Source organism: Haliotis rufescens, unplaced genomic scaffold (genome assembly GCF_023055435.1).
Source record: "Haliotis rufescens isolate VD_foot unplaced genomic scaffold, xgHalRufe1.0.p SCAF_14, whole genome shotgun sequence".
NCBI classification, from domain to species: domain Eukaryota; kingdom Metazoa; phylum Mollusca; class Gastropoda; order Lepetellida; family Haliotidae; genus Haliotis; species Haliotis rufescens.
Window position 1 is genome coordinate 11,047,345 of NW_025963824.1, and position 17,924 is coordinate 11,065,268.

The following is a 17,924-nucleotide window of genomic DNA, read 5'->3' on the forward strand; positions in this document are numbered from 1 at the left end:
CCTGGGCGGAAGGGAAAATAATATGGTTCAGGGAATGTGAGACAAACTACTTTACGGTCTGTATCGCTGTCGTGATCTTTAGAGCTACGAAATTAGAGCCATCTGAGACAGCGACTCGACACCTGTTTGCACCCATCAGATACCAGTCTATACTGTCACTACTTCTCTCTCCAAACGAAAAAAATACTAAAAGTATCGGGTGTATATTTTTAATTCCTCATTTACAATTTAGATACATGATTTAACTTTAAAGAAATTATATGTATCTCATGTTTAAAAATGTATTGTAGGTATCTGTGAGAGCGGAAGGTCCGGGGTTTGATCCCCGGCCGCGTCTAGCAAAAGACGTTAAAAGATGATACTTGTTGTTACCCTGTCTGGCGCTCGACATTAAGGGGCTGAAACTGGGACTGGTCGGCTCAGTATACTGTGTCTGAGCGGGGTATTCATGTAAATCTGCGGCATGGTATCTCAGTGTGCTAGCACTATAAATTGGCATCAGTCCGGACTAGTACAAGAAGCCACACACACACACACACACATGCACGTCGCTATATAAGTGCAATAATCTTGGACGTGACGTTAAACCTAATTTCTCCTCACCTCAATATAATCACGCCATGCACCTGAGACAAAAAAGGAAAGAGGAAGAGCCACACGCATTCACATTTCAAACTATACATTCATAAAAACAGGCCGCGACGTATCTGAGCTATGCCCTTGTTTTGATCAGAACGTGTCTCTATCTGTGTGACCCACTGTCATGGTGTGGACTCCTGAATAGCCGGGTCACTGTGACACGGCATGCCGCACACCTACACGCCGTGCAGATCCATAGGCAATCGACTTACTATGACACTGCCGCTTATCAATGCATTCTGGGATGAGCTGGACTGCGGAGTAGTAGTTGTTTTGTTGTGGGTAAGTAACACGTTCTTTTACACTGCACAGAAGCGCAGAGAATAGTAGTGGTACTGTAATTGTATGAGGTAAGTATGATAGTTTAATATATATCGCTTTACCGTTATCCTGGTAAGGTGAGCTAAGGTCAAATTAGGTTTAACGTCGCGTCCAAGATATATATATATAGCGACGTGCATGCACGTGTGTATAGTTCGGACTGATGCCGATATATAGTGCTAGCCCACTTAGATACCTGCCGCAGTTTAACATGAATACCCCACTCAGACACAGTATACTGACTCCGAGCTGACCGTCCTTGTTTAGCCCCTTACTGCCGAGCGCTAGACAGGGCAACAAGAAGTACCATCTTTTAACGTCTTTTGGTATGACGCGGCCGGGGATCGAACCCCGGACCTTCCGCTCTCCGAGCGGATGCTATACCACTAGACCACGGAAGCTGCATATCCTGGTAAGATTAGCGTGAAAGTGATCATCTGTACATCTATCTGTCACCATTCCCTGTGGGGATCCAAGAGCAGTAAAGTCCAAGTATACAGTAAACTACTGTTATAACGAACTCAAGGGACCACAAATCTTAGTTTGTTGTAACCGTAGTTCGTTATAAGCATATCTACAGCATAATACAGCAGATAGTCGGGACAAAAAAGTAAGTTCGTTATATCCGTCAGTTCGTTATAAGCGTGTTCGTTATAAACGTAGTTTACTGTCCAATATTTACTGACCAGCTGAGGGGAAGCGAGTGAATAGGCTTGTAAGTTCGCTGGCTGCGTGTTATCACAACCTGATGGCGTGGCTCTTCGCTCATGCGATCAGCCAATGATTTCGCTGGTCCAAACTCAGTTATGTAGAGACCGATGTGAAATAGCTGAAATATTGCAGCTTGAGGCGTTAAATAAAATTCTCTCGCTCAACCCAACTGTATCAATATTCCATTGGACTATGTCATTTCCAATATGATACATCGTTTTATTTTGACCTGACTATATTACCAGGCTATGTCATAATTATTGATTGTAAACCATTTTAGTCGATGTACAGTTACATGTTATCTGTGAAAGTCAGTTTGTTTGCTGCTATTTGACTGAATCTATTTACGACTTCCTCATACAGGCAAACACGTCCCGTGAGAGTAATACACTCCATACAACTGAGGTCACTCTGCTGCGCACAATCAACATGAATTATGCATGCTATAGTGAAAAGAGGTGTGCCTGTGTCGGTGCAACAACACGTCTCATTGAGTATTTTGAGAAGCGACGCTTTGTCCATGTTGAAGTGAAGAGGTCTCAGCTCATCATCAACCGCAACGTGTCAGTGAAGAGACTACGGCAGTTTTTTGAAGGACTATCCCGCAGCTACATGCGCTGAATTGTTTCCATGATGGGACAGAGACCAACTGTGTTGATGACATAGCCAGCAACCTACATGTACATATATCACCGACATGTTCCCTCGTGTTCAAAATACTGCTACTGATTGTTGAATGATTTGTTTATGACGCTCTACAATCTATTACATAGCCCACAATCATACAGCGGCGTTAGATAACAAACACACATCATATCATGTTACAACAGTTTGCCATTGACTAACACCTGTCGTGTTGGCTGCCTGCACAATGAGCCGTATTGAAGCCATTGGGAGGTGTAGTCCTGCCCTTTCTTCTTTCGACTTTTATGAAAGGGTCAGCGCGAATGACGTTCAATACTATCAGCTACACCCAATGAACTGATTTTAATCTCTATTCATTTGTGCTTGCAACCCAACGCATGGCCAACACAAGGATTGAGATCCGCCAGGATAGTGGCAACGTGCCTTAAAGCACTTTTCATAATCATGGACCACACAGATTTGGGATCCGCCAGGATAGTGGCAACGTGACTTAAAACTCTTTTCATAATCATGGACCACACAAGGATCGGGATCCGCCGGGATAGTGGCAACGTGACTTAAAACTCTTTTTTATAATCATGGACCACACAAGGATCGAGATCCGCCAGGATAGTGGCAACGTGACTTAAAACTCTTTTTTATAATCATGGACCACACAAGGATCGAGATCCGCCAGTATAGTGGCAACGTGACTTAAAACTCTTTTTTTATAATCATGGACCACACAAGGATCGAGATCCGCCAGGATAGTGGTAACGTGACTTAAAACTCTTTTTATAATCATGGACCAAACAAGGATCGAGATCCGCCAGGATAGTGGCAACGTGACTTAAAACTCTTTTTTATAATCATGGACCACACAAGGATCGAGATCCGCCAGGATAGTGGCAACGTGACTTAAAACTCTCTTTTTATAATCATGGACCACACAAGGATCGAGATCCGCCAGGATAGTGGCAACGTGACTTAAAACTCTTTTTTATAATCATGGACCACACAAGGATCGAGATCCGCCAGGATAGTGGCAACGTATCACTGAAATCTCATTAAGTTAAATATATCATGACCATATAAAATATGTGACGCCATCCCAAGTTCGAGACATCACTTGTCATGACATCAATCATTAGACTTTTTACATGCCGTCGTTGTATTATCAATATGTATTGTAATCAATCCACGATTTCTAAACTCATGTTTACATAGTCCTCCAGTGTGGACCACCGTTCGTTTGTCTGTGGGGATATTCAGTCTGTATAACTAATACTTTACCAATATATGTCCAATCAATAGTGTTTCTGCGGCGCATCATAAACCTGCATGATGTTTAACGTAGAGTGAGTGAGTGAGTATGGTTTTACGCCGCTTTTAGCAATATTCCAGCAATATCACGGCGGGGGACACCAGAAATGGGCTTCACACATTGTACCAATGTCGGGAATCGAACCCGTGTCTTCGGCGTGACGAGCGAACGCTTTAACCACTAGGCTAGCCGACCGCCCCTGTTTAACGTAGAAAAGAACGACAACTTGTTGTTCAACATAATGACTGCAGTACTGTTTCAGCGGCTAGGACCAGACACCACATTTGCAACCCTTGACAGGGGACAGTGGGAATCATGAAGACATATCTTCTTAACTATATTGTGTTGGTACATGTAAATGGTATGACGATATCTGCTGGGGAGAAGGCGGGCACATCTATAGGGATCTAATGGTTGGTGTGATGAAATGGTGGTGCACTAGTTCGTGAAGACATTATTTTACAGCATTCACCAATATCTGATAAAACCACCTCTATTGGCCAGACATGCACGAATGCGTCGAGGCAAGCTGCTGATAAGCCGACCAATGTCAGCTTGACTCATGTTGTTCCACTCATCAGTGAGAGCACCACCGAGTTCATTGTGTGGTGTTTAGAATTTGACGCTGCCGTACACGTCTGCCAATGACGTCCGTGGCGTGTTCAATGTGGTAGAGGTCAGGACTGAATGCTGGCATTGAATGACATGAATACTTTGCTGTTGGAAGAGTCGGGTCACAACCATGGTGAGGTCAGTTGACATGGGGTTTAACGTCGCGTCCAAAATTATTGCACTTATATAGCGACGTGCATGCACGTGTGTGGCTGCTTGTACTAGTCCGGACTGATGCCGATTAATAGTGCTAGCACACTGAAATACCTGCCGCAGTTTAACATGAATCCCAACTCAGACACAGTATACTGACTCCGAGCCGACCAGTCCTTGTCAAGCCCCTTAATGCCGAGCGTCAGACAGAGTAACAACAAGTACCATCTTTTAACGTCTTTTTGTATGACGCGATCGGGGATCGAATCCCGGACCTTCCGCTCTCCGGGCGGACGCTCTACCACTAGACCACGGAGGCGGTCGACACAACCATGAGGACGTGCATTATCATCACGTTGTGCAAATGGAACCATGCAATAGCCCGATAGCATTGACCTGTGACTCTACCACGGACAATTTGGCCAGTCATTGTGATACCACCCCATACCACTATGAGCCAACCGCCTCCTCGGTCTAATGGTAGAGCGTCCGCGCGGAGAGCGGAAGGTCTGGGGGTTCGATCCTCGACCGCGTCATGCCAAAAGACGTTAAAAGATGGTACTTAATGTGACCCTGTCTGGCGCTCGGTATTAAGCTGCTAAAACAAGGACCGGTCGGCTCGGAGTCAGTATACTGTGTCTGAGTGACCAGTCCTTGTTTTAGCCCCTTAATGCCGAGCGCCAGACAGGGTAACAACAAGTACCACATTTAAGGTCTTTTGGTATGACGCGGCCAGGGATGGAACCCGGACCTTCCGCTCTCCGGGCGGACGCTTTACCACAAGACCACGGCCGTGTTTTTTTATATTATAAAAAGCAACATAAAACACAACAGCAAATTCAGTTTGCAGTGGACATGTATTTCGTCGTCAGATATAATTCATTATTTTCCTCGAGCTTTACATCCCCAGCAGAACACGCACCACGAGCCCCATCTCTTTGACAGCCTCTTGACAGCTGGAGAAATGAGACAGAATACATTTTATGTGTTAGTATAAATAATATCCACAACTTTAAACACGTTCATGAGTGCCTATTGACAGTATACCTCACAGAGAACGAAAATTCGATGAGCACAATGCATTCCACGGTCAGTCCTATGAGATCAAATTTTATATTGTATATTGTCTTCTATATAACTTCCGGTTGAATGCATGTCACCGTATCACAATTGCGTGGGTCGATGCTCACGATGTCAATCATTGGATTGTCTGGTCCAGACAAGATTATTTACAGACCGTGGTCACAAAGCTGGAATATTGCCGAGTGCGGCGTTAAACAACAAACAAACAAACAAAACATACTTCCGGGTGAAACTATGTACCTACCTTTTCCCTGCCTAGTTAATCTGGGCACATCTGAAATGATAGCTGGTGTTTATTTGTGTTCAACATTTGCACACTGTACAAACAAACAAATACAGCAATGACTGAGTGAGTGAGTTGGGTTTAATGCCCCTTTTAACAGTATTCCAGTTATATCACGGCATGTCAGCTTAATGTGGGAGGAAAGCCCGAAGTGATGAAGGGCTCAGACGTTTACCACTTCGGCGAAACCCACGAGCACGGGTATGGTGCTGACAAACGTAGAAACATAATTGGGGCGAACCGGGATTCGAACCCACAATCATAGGATTCTGGCGCACCCACGGGACGCAACTCTGCACAGCGATTCGCGGCGCCTTTGACGACTGGGCCCCCCTACTCCCCACAGTGCAATGAACCAGGGATTATCAGAGTTAGTCTACTGAAAATAATGAAACGTCTTCTTAAAGAGATACAGTAAACTACGCTTATAACGAACATAAAGGGACTGCTAATTTCAGTTCGTTATAACCGTAGTTCGGTTTAACCGTAGTTCGTTATAACCGTAGTTAGTTATAACCGTAGTTCGTTATAAGCATATATACAGCATAAGTACAGCAAATAATCGGGACAAAAAAAGTAAGTTTGTTATATCCGTCAGTTCGTTATAAGCGTGTTCGTTATAACCGTAGTTTACTGTATGTAAATATTCTTTGACGATATAGGATGCATGATGCACAATGGTACATGGATATCAACATCTACGGTAAACCGTCTCAGCCAAATAAACGTGTGCCCCACCTGCTAGATCAGAATAGTCCATGAATATGTGTTAGAAACAAACCGTTTTCATTTGAACATTGACCGCCTCCGTGGTCTTGTGGTAGAGCGTCCGCCCGGAGAGCGGAAGGTCCAGGGTTCGATCCCGGGCCGCGTCATACAAGAAGACGTTAAAAGATTGTACTTGTTGTTACCCTGTTACCCTGTCTGGCGCTCGGCATTAAGGGGCTAAAACAAGGACTGGTCGGCTCGGAGTCAGTATACTGTGTCTGAGTGGGGTATTCATGTTAAACTGCGGCATGGTATCTCAGTGAGCTAGCACTATAAATCGGCATCAGTCCGGACTAGTACAAGCAGCCACACACACAAATACACGTGCACGCACGTCGCTTTATAAGTGCAATAATCTTGGACGCGACGTTAAACCCAATTTCACCTCACCTCATTTGAACATTGATCTGAAAACTGGCTACCTGCAGCAGTCCGAACGACTTTGCCATCCCTGAGGACATGCACTTTGCAACCGTTACAGAAGTTAGCGATCCTTTTTCCCACTTTCTCCTCAACTTCGCCAGAAGGTAACGGTGTATCGGGGACGATCCATTCCTCCGTAGCTTGAGCCTTTGGTGCTGTTTCTCCCTGCAGGAGTATATAGGAGAGGATAAATATTGGATAAACAAAATGATATCAGTCACTATGCAATTTAAGCCCAAACATCATATACTACTCAAGAATGGTGAAGGATCATCAGTAAATTAACACAGCTATGTCATGAATTCGCATCATCACAACCTGTTCAATGTATCGTTGACATTTTGAACAGATCAATATGTGGATCAGTTCAATATCAGGTTTTATTTAAGCGTACATGTACGAGAATGTTTTTGTTGATACGGAGAGGAGTTCACGACCATACCCTCAGCAACTGCCGGGGTCATTCAGTGCATCGTAACTTGATAGAATGTTGGAAATGCCGCGGTATTGACTCTCGGTGATTTGCGAGTGTGCGTTTTTTGAATTGATGTAATTGTGACCAGTAACTTGCATTATTTGATTAGCCCAGATGCCCTTACTAGAAAGTGACTCGTGTTTTCGTGCACTATTGTTACTGATGCGTTTGTCAGAGAACAAATTGGCTTTTGAAACCATGGTTTATATCGACAAAGCTTCTCCAGATTTTGGACACCTTTTGGACAGATAAATCGGATTGTCATGTAAGACAAATTGCTTACTCACAAATCTCGGCACAGCATGCACACAGTGCCCGGGCAACTTACGAGGGACCCGTGAAGATCCGGGATAGAATAGGTCTTCAGCAACCCATGCTTGCCGCAAAAGGCGACAATGGTTGTCGTAAGAGGCGACTTACGGGATCGGGTGATCAGGCTCGCTGACTTGGTTGATGCATGTCATCGATCCCAATTGCGTGGATCGATGCTCATGATATTAATCACTGGATTGTCTGGTCCAGACTCACTCACTCACTACAAACCGCCGTCATATAGCTGGAATATTGCTGAGTATGGCGTTAAACAACAAACCAACTAACCAACATTCGAGATCACCTGGTTGGGCCTGGGCTCTAGGCGTGACAGCACCAACAACCGAGGGTCGACACCGGTTCAAGTTTTTTTGTTTGCCATCCCACATACTCAAGATAATCCTGATTCTCCGAATCGCGTTTCACTATGCCTTCCCCCGAAGTCATCATTCCTTGTGTAGTATTTGACCTCAAACCGGAAATTGTGGTGTTGTTTACCATAACGTATCAATAGGGGTTCCGAGTTAGCCTTCATATTTTAAGTAAGGATAAGAAAATTATGGATGAACAACTTCTTTATTACAATTAAGAGCCATTTAGAAGTTGTAGTACTAAGTAAGGATAAGAAATTTATGGATGAACAACTTCTTTATTACAATTAATTTCTTATCCTTACTTAGTACTCCAACTTCTAAATGCCTATCAAAGGAGTTACTTCATATTTTAGTTGTTGTATTTCATCGTCAGTGATAGTAATCCATGAGGTTCCCCTGTTTCTTTAAGGATTTAGTTTTAGACTTAATGACCGTCTCCGTGGTCTAGTGGAAGAGCGTCCGCCCGGAGAGCGGAAGATCCGGCGTTCGATTCCCAGCCGCGTCATACCAAAAGACGTTAAAAGATGGCACTGGCGCTCGGCATTAAGGGGCTAAAACAAGGACTGGTCGGCTCGGAGTCAGTATACTGCGTCTGAGTAGGGTATTCATGTTAAACTGCGGCATGGTATCTCAGTGTGCTAGCACTATAAATCGGCATCAGTCCGGACTAGTACAAGCAGCCACACACACACACACGCTATATAAGTGCAATTATCTTGGACGCGACGTTAAAGCAAATTTCACCTCACCCACCTGTACTCTGTAGATACAAGTTGATAGTGTGCCACAGATTTTTGCCACAGATTTTACAAAAACAGTTTCAAATGTTGCAACGGTAACAACAATCCTCATCTCACAATATTCTGCTGCAATCACTACGGTCCTCACGAATACGGCTGTCCATATAGGGTCATGTGACTTTCATGCAAAGTGCGACAATGTACTATATCGATTAAAATTAAAACCATACTTGAGATAAAGGGAGATTTGAAACATACTGATTTTGGTTATTACGCAAACACAGTCAATTCCTTAGCCCTTACTATGCACAGCTATTATTGGTTGCCGGTGATTTGTTTTTGTTTCATGGTTTAATAGTCTGATATATTCAATGTTGTGAAGCTAGTTTTTAAGTATACTGTCCATATGTAAATGCAAAAGAAATTTCAAGTGACAATATGGCTGAAATATATCTGACGTGGTATATTATTCACTTAATAGTCTCCGTGTTTTTTTCTTTCAGCTGACCTAAGACTTCAGATGTTTCACACTTAATACGATGTTGACAGTAAAGAACAACTCTTTAAAAATACGAATAACTTTGACAGGGTAGCAGTGTGATATTAAAGTGTAATTCATATTCCCTGATTTACTAACAGTAAGGATGCTTTATTTGTCACATATTGTTACAGCAAAACAAATATTATGAGAACACACACGGGATTGTTTTACAGGCGCATTGATACTTTGCAATGTTTAAAATTTCTTGTCTCATTTGGAGGCGTCTGGCACCATGTCTACAGGAACACCACGTGTTTTGGGTAATCATATAAAACCCAGTCGATAGTCAGAATAAAATATTATATAAACTTCGTGAAACACTGTGATGCGTAACCCAGCCTCTAATTCAGGTGAAATTGATGCCAGGTCAGTTGTTTCATATGTCACATCTTGAAATGAGGCGCGGTCGGGTAGCCTAGTGGTAAAAGCGTTCGCACGTCACGTCGAAGCCCTTGGTTCGATTCCCGACATGGGTACAATGTGTGAAGCCCATTTCTAGTGTCCCCCGTCATGATATTACTAGGATATTGCTAAAAGCGGCGTAAAACCAAACTCATTCACTCACTTGAAATGACAGCAAACAGATGCTACAAAATACCGACCTCAATTATATAATTTTCTAAATTTTATGGCAATGGGTTACTCCTGTTTAAAAAAAACTGGCATTATATGTATGTGTTATGTCATTTTACTCACATTTACATTGGTGTTGATTTCAGAGGATTTAGGGAACCCACGCCACTCATCACCGTGGAAGACAAATGATGAGGACCTCTCGTCTTCTTGCTTCCAGTGCATTGAACGAAGAAAGTACACCGCAACATGTATCACAGACTCTGTGTCTTCAAACTGATGTTTCTCGGAGTTCGCATACCGGCGAAAGATACATTCTCTTACAACCCCCTGGGTGGATTTACTGAAGATAAGTATCTAGGTATATAAATACAGACGCATTTCGTTGCCCGTAAGAAGAACTAACCTCAAACGTAAGAACCTTACTTTACAACGACCTCAGGAACTCCAGACGCTCTTTGGAAATTTCCGAATATCAATTGATGCTACTTTGGAAGGTTCCATCTGTTGCTTCAACGAACATCTTCAACAACCCTATTGTCAAAGGCAACCATACAATCATTCATGACTGTGGACTCACATATAATTTAAACCACTATGTTTGAAAATAGTAATTAAATGTCCGTTTGATACTGGCTTTAAGTTTTATTGCAAAAGAAATATTTGTCAAAAACAATAATATGTGATAAGCGTATTAGGTGTTTTGTCGAATAGGTACTGAAGTTAAGTCAAAGACTGCTGTAGAATGTTGTTGCAAATCTCAGTGAAGGCATGGGTCGAGTCAATAGATCTTCGTTCTGTTCACTGGCATTTGCTGTTATGCGGTTATTCGATCCCATGTATTTAAAAACCTTGAGTTCAGGATTAAAGTGTCTGGAAGATCAGAAGTACATGCATTCATTCGTGCCAGCTAATTCCAAAGGGTTTTCCCAGGAATGAGGAAGTATTCGTCAGAGAAAACGTCTGTGAAAAACGTGGGCCCGTCGATATGTGTCGTTAAGAAGCGGACACTAAAGAAAGTCAGTTTCTTGGTCATTTCCAGTGGATAAGATGTATATCATGTTCACTACACAAGTGAGGTGAGGGGAAATTGGGTTTAACGTCGCGTCCAGGATTATTGCACTTATATAGCTCCGATCGATGTACATACATGTATGATGTACATTTTATCTCATATACATTTGTCTATGCTCAGATTCACGCAGGTATTCGCTCTATGTAATTTAATCTTGTTGATACTCAGATTGATGTAGTTATTATTTTATGTTACTTTACTCTTGTTTATGCTCAGACTGATGTGCCATATATGACAAACACTTGTCTATATTGACTCCCATTGATATAGATATGATGCTATACCTGCTATCTTCTTGTCTAACAGCTATGTCGGACATGTTTGCACACCATGTTCACAAAGATGCCTCATTCAGAAACAATAGACTTGACATTCGTAAACGTAGATGACCATGCCTCAGTATCACGACGGACCAGCGCCAGACATATCAGGTGTTACCAATAATACCAATATCTTAGACCAGTGTAAGGGATTCACAGCGATATATGACTCCACAAACAGAATCCATTATGCTACACAATTCACCAGATGAGCATCATAGTTTCAAGCAGTTTGGCCAAATTATGATGAACGTTAAATCAAACTGTTCCCTCGGTGCACAAGGATGTACGACTTACATATATTCTTGTAAACAGTTTCGCTTATCAGTTTCTCAAATGATCGCTGACTTACCATGATTTATTGTCATTGACACATATATCAATGACGCAGTATTAATATATACACTACTGTATTGTATTTTGAATGAGCCCAATTGTCACCCAAAGAAATATAATCCTGCATATATTATAGACTAAGGACATATATATCATCGGCCCACCTGGCTCAAAGGGAGATTGATGTGAAGCAAATGGCCATCCTAGCTTTTTTTCCTTTACACTGTTACTGAAGCTCAACATGGAACTGTGGCATTGAAACATGTTTGTTGTATTTGATGGACAGGACGTTTGCTTTATGTGTAAACTGACAGGCAATTTAGAGTTCATGTTTGATCAATACAATAAGGACAAGACTTTCCACGAAACAGTTATTGCGACATTGTTCACAGTAACAATGACTAGTCTTACCAACGGTTCAAATGGTCTTATTCATGGATAGATACTTTCGTAGATATTTTCGTATATATACCTATATATATGCTCAGCTTAATGACCATCTAAAGACGATAACAAGCATGTGCAATGTCATATACGGAGAACGTTTTTAATTTTTGTAACACAAAATGCAATGTTTCAGATTCAGATGACAATTTGCGCAAATGTCTTTAATCATTTGAACTTTCTACCTCAAATGAATTAAATCTTAACCCGCGTTCTATATGTAAAAGTAGGGTTGATAGCAACAGAAACAAACACGTCTTATTGCGTGTAACTTAATTGTATTTGTAAAATTCAATGGGATGCATTTATTAAAGGCTAGAACGTAAGCATCCATGATAAGATAATAATAATTATAACAGCTTTTGTAAGGCGCTATGTTTCATACACTACTTCATAAATCATCTATTCTCTACCCCCAAGAGAATACATGAGATGTGTTTGTTCGAAACATGAATATGATAAATTCAAGAGTGGTATCTGTAAAGAGTTGAGTTTTATGTTTAGACTTGAACACGGGAAGGAATGGAGACTTCTTGCGTTCACTTTGAAGGGCTTTCATGGTGAAGGATCACGGTATTAGAAATAATTGATAATAAAGCGATAAAACAATTTTCATAAACAATAGAAATCTCTACGCAAAGCAGAGTCGAATGTACTGTTCCAACTATATCATGAGCATGTGTTTATGAATCACTATCAAATAGTGATGATACCATGTGATCGCGAAAAGGTGAGTGTATCTTGCTCCCTTGGTGGCACCCGTCACAAACACATGCAAAGGCAAGTCAATTGCTCAGCTGGAAAAAAACACGGGAACATATAGTAAAGTCAAAATAGAGAATTGCATCGGACATCATTTGTGTCACTGATGCTTCAAATTTGGTAATGTCCTCCTCATATCTACCATAAAACTTTTTGAAAGCATATACACGACCCTACGTTGTCACTTGCATCAACCATAACTAGGGTTAAAACAAGTGTGTTAACAATATAACAAATTACAGGAATATGGGAATTTGTTTGAAATTTTACTCATTTACACACACAAACAAGTGCAAAGAAAACCATAAAAACATAACACATACGCAGAGACAAGATGACAAGAAACATAATGGCAAAACACATAATATTCTTTCGCAGATAATAAAACATTACCTGCAAACATCGGTCGAGTCATAACTTATTCATCTGTACAGAACAGACTGTTGCAATAGAGGTATAATACACGAGACAGAACACTTTAGTTCATGTCGGAGTTTGAAAAATAATGTTATGTGTCTCTGCAAAAGTTTATTTATTAATGGTCCCTTATCTGATAATATTTCACAGTTGGTATGATATATCAATACACTGCTAAACAACCACAATGCACGCATAATATTATTTTCCGTTCACCTAATTTTGTATAAAATACACAGGCAACATAGAAAACAGCACATTTCGGAGACTAGTATTCAGCCTTGCGTGCACCATTGGAAAATTGAAGCCAGTCGTCAGTTCTTACATGCAGCCGTTAAAATATGCACTAGTGAATCGCGTCAAAAACTTTGATCTTTGTGACAAACATAATATCAAACACTGTGAATACTAACTGGTACAGCAAACAACAAAGAGTTGTCAGGTAATTGTTTCCGAGGAATAAGAAAAAGAAGGACCAAGCGTAACAGGACGATTTCTAATCGGTGGTTAGGAGCTTGAATTCCGATGATTCCGCGATGCTGACCATTCGGTAGGCAGTTTGCACTCGATTTCTTAAAGCCTGAATCAATTAAAGCTTAAAATAATTAATCACTCCTGGACTTGTGTTGTTGACCTAGTGCACACGGTGGACGATCATTGATATATTTGTGTCTGCAGAAACCCTTTCCAAGTCTGTAAATCACAGAATGAGACGCATTTTTCATATTTTCAACGTCGCAAGTTCTACTAGTTGAAGCATGCCCTTAGGCGTTCATCGAACGACGCATTCCCAATCTGATCACAGATACTGCATAAAAGCATCTCTCGCGTGTCACTTATGTGTTATTGTGCATATTGATTGGTTTGTTTGTTTGTTGTTTACGCCGCACTCAGCAAAATTCCAGCTATATGACGGCGGTCTGTAAATAATCCAGTCTGGATCAGACAATCAAGTGATTGATATCACGAGCATCGATCCATGCATTTGGGATACGATGACATGCATCAACCAAGTCAGCGAGCCTGACCACCCGATCCCGTTAGTCACCTTTTACGACAAGCATGGTCGCCTTTTAAGACAAGCATGGGCTGCTGAAGACCTATTCTAACCCGGATCTTCACGGTCCTTTTCATCTGAAGACCTTTCATGACATTTATATTTAATGACCCCCTACTTATTTTGGTGAGAGTATGTATCCAAAGCTGCACCACTCATAAGTAAGTGGAAGACAAGGCTACATTTCTTAATGTCTGTTATACATCTACTTCTTTATTTATAAATTTGAGAGAGTTGAATGTCATTTAGGATATTTCTGTTCACGGCTGTAAGACGAGTGTTAATTAGACTACCTCTAACATCAACATACAAATGTCAATACATCCCGATCCCGACCAGGAGAGTGTTCTGAATCTGAGGAGTTAATTACAATAATATCAGAAGCCTTTGCATGGACAGTCATTCATGAAATAAGACAGAACACCACATCATAACATGACGCTCTGCCACTGTTGAAGTTTACATACCTGCTCCTGTTCTGATTCAAATGAACGATTTCCATCGTATTACCACGTTGTGGGCTTGTATAAATGTTGTTATCAACGTAAGCTATGTTATATATGAGATAAGACAACGACCAGATTGTAGTTGTTGTATTATGCAACATAGATCTCTTATAAAGCACTTTCCCTCTGTTGTAGTAAAGGAATTGTAACTCTGCATCCAAGGCAAGGACTGTTGCCTGTGTGGAAGGCATTATAACCTGAATATTCTCTCCATTGTAAGTGGAAGAAAAAACGTGAGGGTGAGCATTTCCATAAATCAGGTTTTGCATTGTGTCTAAGGACAAACTAGTAATTTGAACAGAATCTAATTTCAAAATTTCTGTGCACTTTGTGCCATTTGCAAACATTCGATGTATTGTACCCTTTCCCACAGATGACACGAATATTATTTGTTTGGCATCATCAACGGTCATATAGAGGACAAATTTACCCTTATCGATAATTGATCTGTTTCTGCCATCTAAGGTAATTGACACAATGCGATTTGGACATTTCGAAGCAATAAGGACTCGCTGTAATGACGCCATGAAGGCCAGTGCCTTATAGTTCCGTTGATCCAGGTGTGGATGTTTCTGTACCGAAGAGTTCTGCAAGAAGACCTGGTATAGACGAGCCTCAGCAGGAGCTATCAACAACATACGTGCTTGCATTTTAGGCATCCTTGTTTTCTTGCTGGTACCGCCTTGAAATAGAAAAGGAAATTAGAAATATGGAATCATAAAGTGAAAATTGTGATTACTGTTTCGGGTATTTTAGATTAATTGATTATTAATTAAGAATTGGTGACTTTTGGTTCGCAATACATATCAGATAGATTATGTTAATGCCATTGTTTCGGTTGGAAATATATGTTTCAAGACGCTACCTTAAGTTTATATAGATATCAACATGATCACGCTTTAGACGTGCGATAAATAAGCGATAAAAATATCCGAGTCGTAATAAAAGCTGAAGGAGAAAATAACTGACATAAAGTGAGCGTTAAGTGTGAGAAAAAAGTTTCAAAACATTTAACATTGGATTTTGCCATGGTCAAGGGAAATAACACTGGACAGGGAGATCTTGTGCATTGTATCTCATGGCCGTTCCTTCTCACAATGTAAATTTAAAAAACGGTCCTCTGCTTGACAAACAAACTAGTCAGTTAACCCACCTCCCTTTGATAGTGAGTTTGAAAACAAGAAACGTCGCATGGGCAAAAACTCTGTTGAATAGCGACGGAAATTGAAAGTTCTATGATTTTACTAATTCATTGGGATAATTATAATGCCTAAGGCCAACCTCTTACACTACGTGTAAATACCAGCCACCAACACCATTAAAGGTCCAGTCATACTCGGTATCATAGATACATCCAGTGTGTACATAATGAACAATGTTTTACCTTTGAAATAATACTGAAGATTCTTCTTCCCAGTTTGTGACCTGCTTCTTCCAGTGTTATACAGGTGGCACATCCTAGCTGTCTCCTTGAAGAGGAAGGATTTGCAGTCCGGAATGTTTGCACAGTTTATCCCACATTCGACTTTACTGTAAAAGTGTAAAGACCCGATAATGGCAGAGGCGGATATCCTTGGGTAGAATCTACGATGGAAGGAGACGGCAGGAAGATGATCCCTGGTGGACTCGGGGTCGTTTTGAGACATATCGACCATCATTACCCAAATACTGCAAAGACATATCAGCTGGGTGACAAACCTACATGAAACCATGGCTGTTTCTCTGAAAGACTCCTGAGCGTAACTTGTCGCATTTGAGAGCTCGGACGATGGGACGTATGTCTTATAGCATAACGTGAAACCTCCAACGAATCGTCCTCTTTTGCCTAACAAAAATCAATTTTGAATTGACATTCATGGTATGATTGTCTCAATAACTTGTCGCATTTGAGGGCATGGACGATAGGACGTGTGTCTTATAGTATAACATGAAGTCTCCAACGAATCGTCCGCCCACCAAAAATCAATTTTGAATTGACACTCATCGTATTATTGTCTCAATAACAAGTAACGATCTTGTATCAAGATGGCTTGTCCTTTGTTTTAGCATCCTACACGCCGTATCATGTACTATTTCTGTACTTAACATTGTCCCTTTTATGTGGTGCTCTGTTATTTGAATGTAACATTATCATAATATTTCCGATAACGTATGGTTTTGAATAGGGTTGGAAGGAATCCATGCAAGGCAAATGTCGTCTTAGTGGATATGCTTGAAACTTTATGTTTTCATTCATTTCCCACAAGCTAATAAGCGTATAAGGATCACGTTATCTGTATAGAATACACTTTACTGGCAGTAGCTGAGGAAAGCCCGGTGAGTATATGTTGAGGTGGGTTACCATCCACGTATCGTTGTTCATTTAATGACTTTCAGATCTGTTCTCAAAATATTACTATCAGGGGAGGTCATGATACTCCCAAATCATGTTCGTGCATGGTAACATCTATCTTATCTTGTCTATCTTCTTGTTGATAATCATTTGGGAGACATAAATGCGAAGTTTTGTTAATGCGAGCAACGATCATTCGCATTTTTCGCATTTAATTCGCGTAAATTTCAAGATTTATTGTATATGGCAGTTTATACTAAACTGACGTCCAAAAGAAACGTTAGCAACTGAAAATAAAAATTTCAGACAAAGTATAATTTTTTTTCGATGAAGTCTATCTAAAACACATTACCTAAATACAACAATAGTGTATGCAGAAAATGTTAATCGTCTGTTACATGTTTGCGAGATAACACGCGAAAATGTGAAAAACACGTGCACCACGGACAACTGCAAATGCACGTGCGGGTAAAGGTATAAAACGATTGCAACGGCAAGTCAGACATCCACAGTGATAAAAAAACACAAAAGAAATGCCACGACTCACAGTCGAACAACGTGAACGAGCCTTGGATATGGTACAGATGTGAGCCACCCACGCCCATATTGCACGAACCTTCGGTTGCTCCCGTGTTGCCGTTACCAACTTGATGCAACGTTACAGACAGACAGGGCGGAACGCTGACAGGCCAAGAACAGGCAGACCCAGGATGACCACG

The 17,924-nt window shown here is 41.1% G+C and overlaps 2 long non-coding RNA genes across 2 annotated transcripts; one reads left to right on the forward strand and one right to left on the reverse strand.

The window, feature by feature from the left end:
• The first annotated feature begins 773 nt into the window (after positions 1–773).
• LOC125379349 lies at positions 774–3,452 on the forward strand. The gene is made up of 2 exons (XR_007220710.1): positions 774–921; positions 2,035–3,452. It is a non-coding gene; the product is annotated as an uncharacterized LOC125379349 (long non-coding RNA).
• A 1,770-nt stretch (positions 3,453–5,222) lies between these two features.
• LOC125379254 lies at positions 5,223–7,128 on the reverse strand. Its single transcript, XR_007220642.1, has 3 exons — positions 6,941–7,128; positions 5,712–5,741; positions 5,223–5,340 (listed from the first exon to the last, which is right to left on the reverse strand). It is a non-coding gene; the product is annotated as an uncharacterized LOC125379254 (long non-coding RNA).
• Between the last annotated feature and the right edge of the window lie 10,796 nt (positions 7,129–17,924).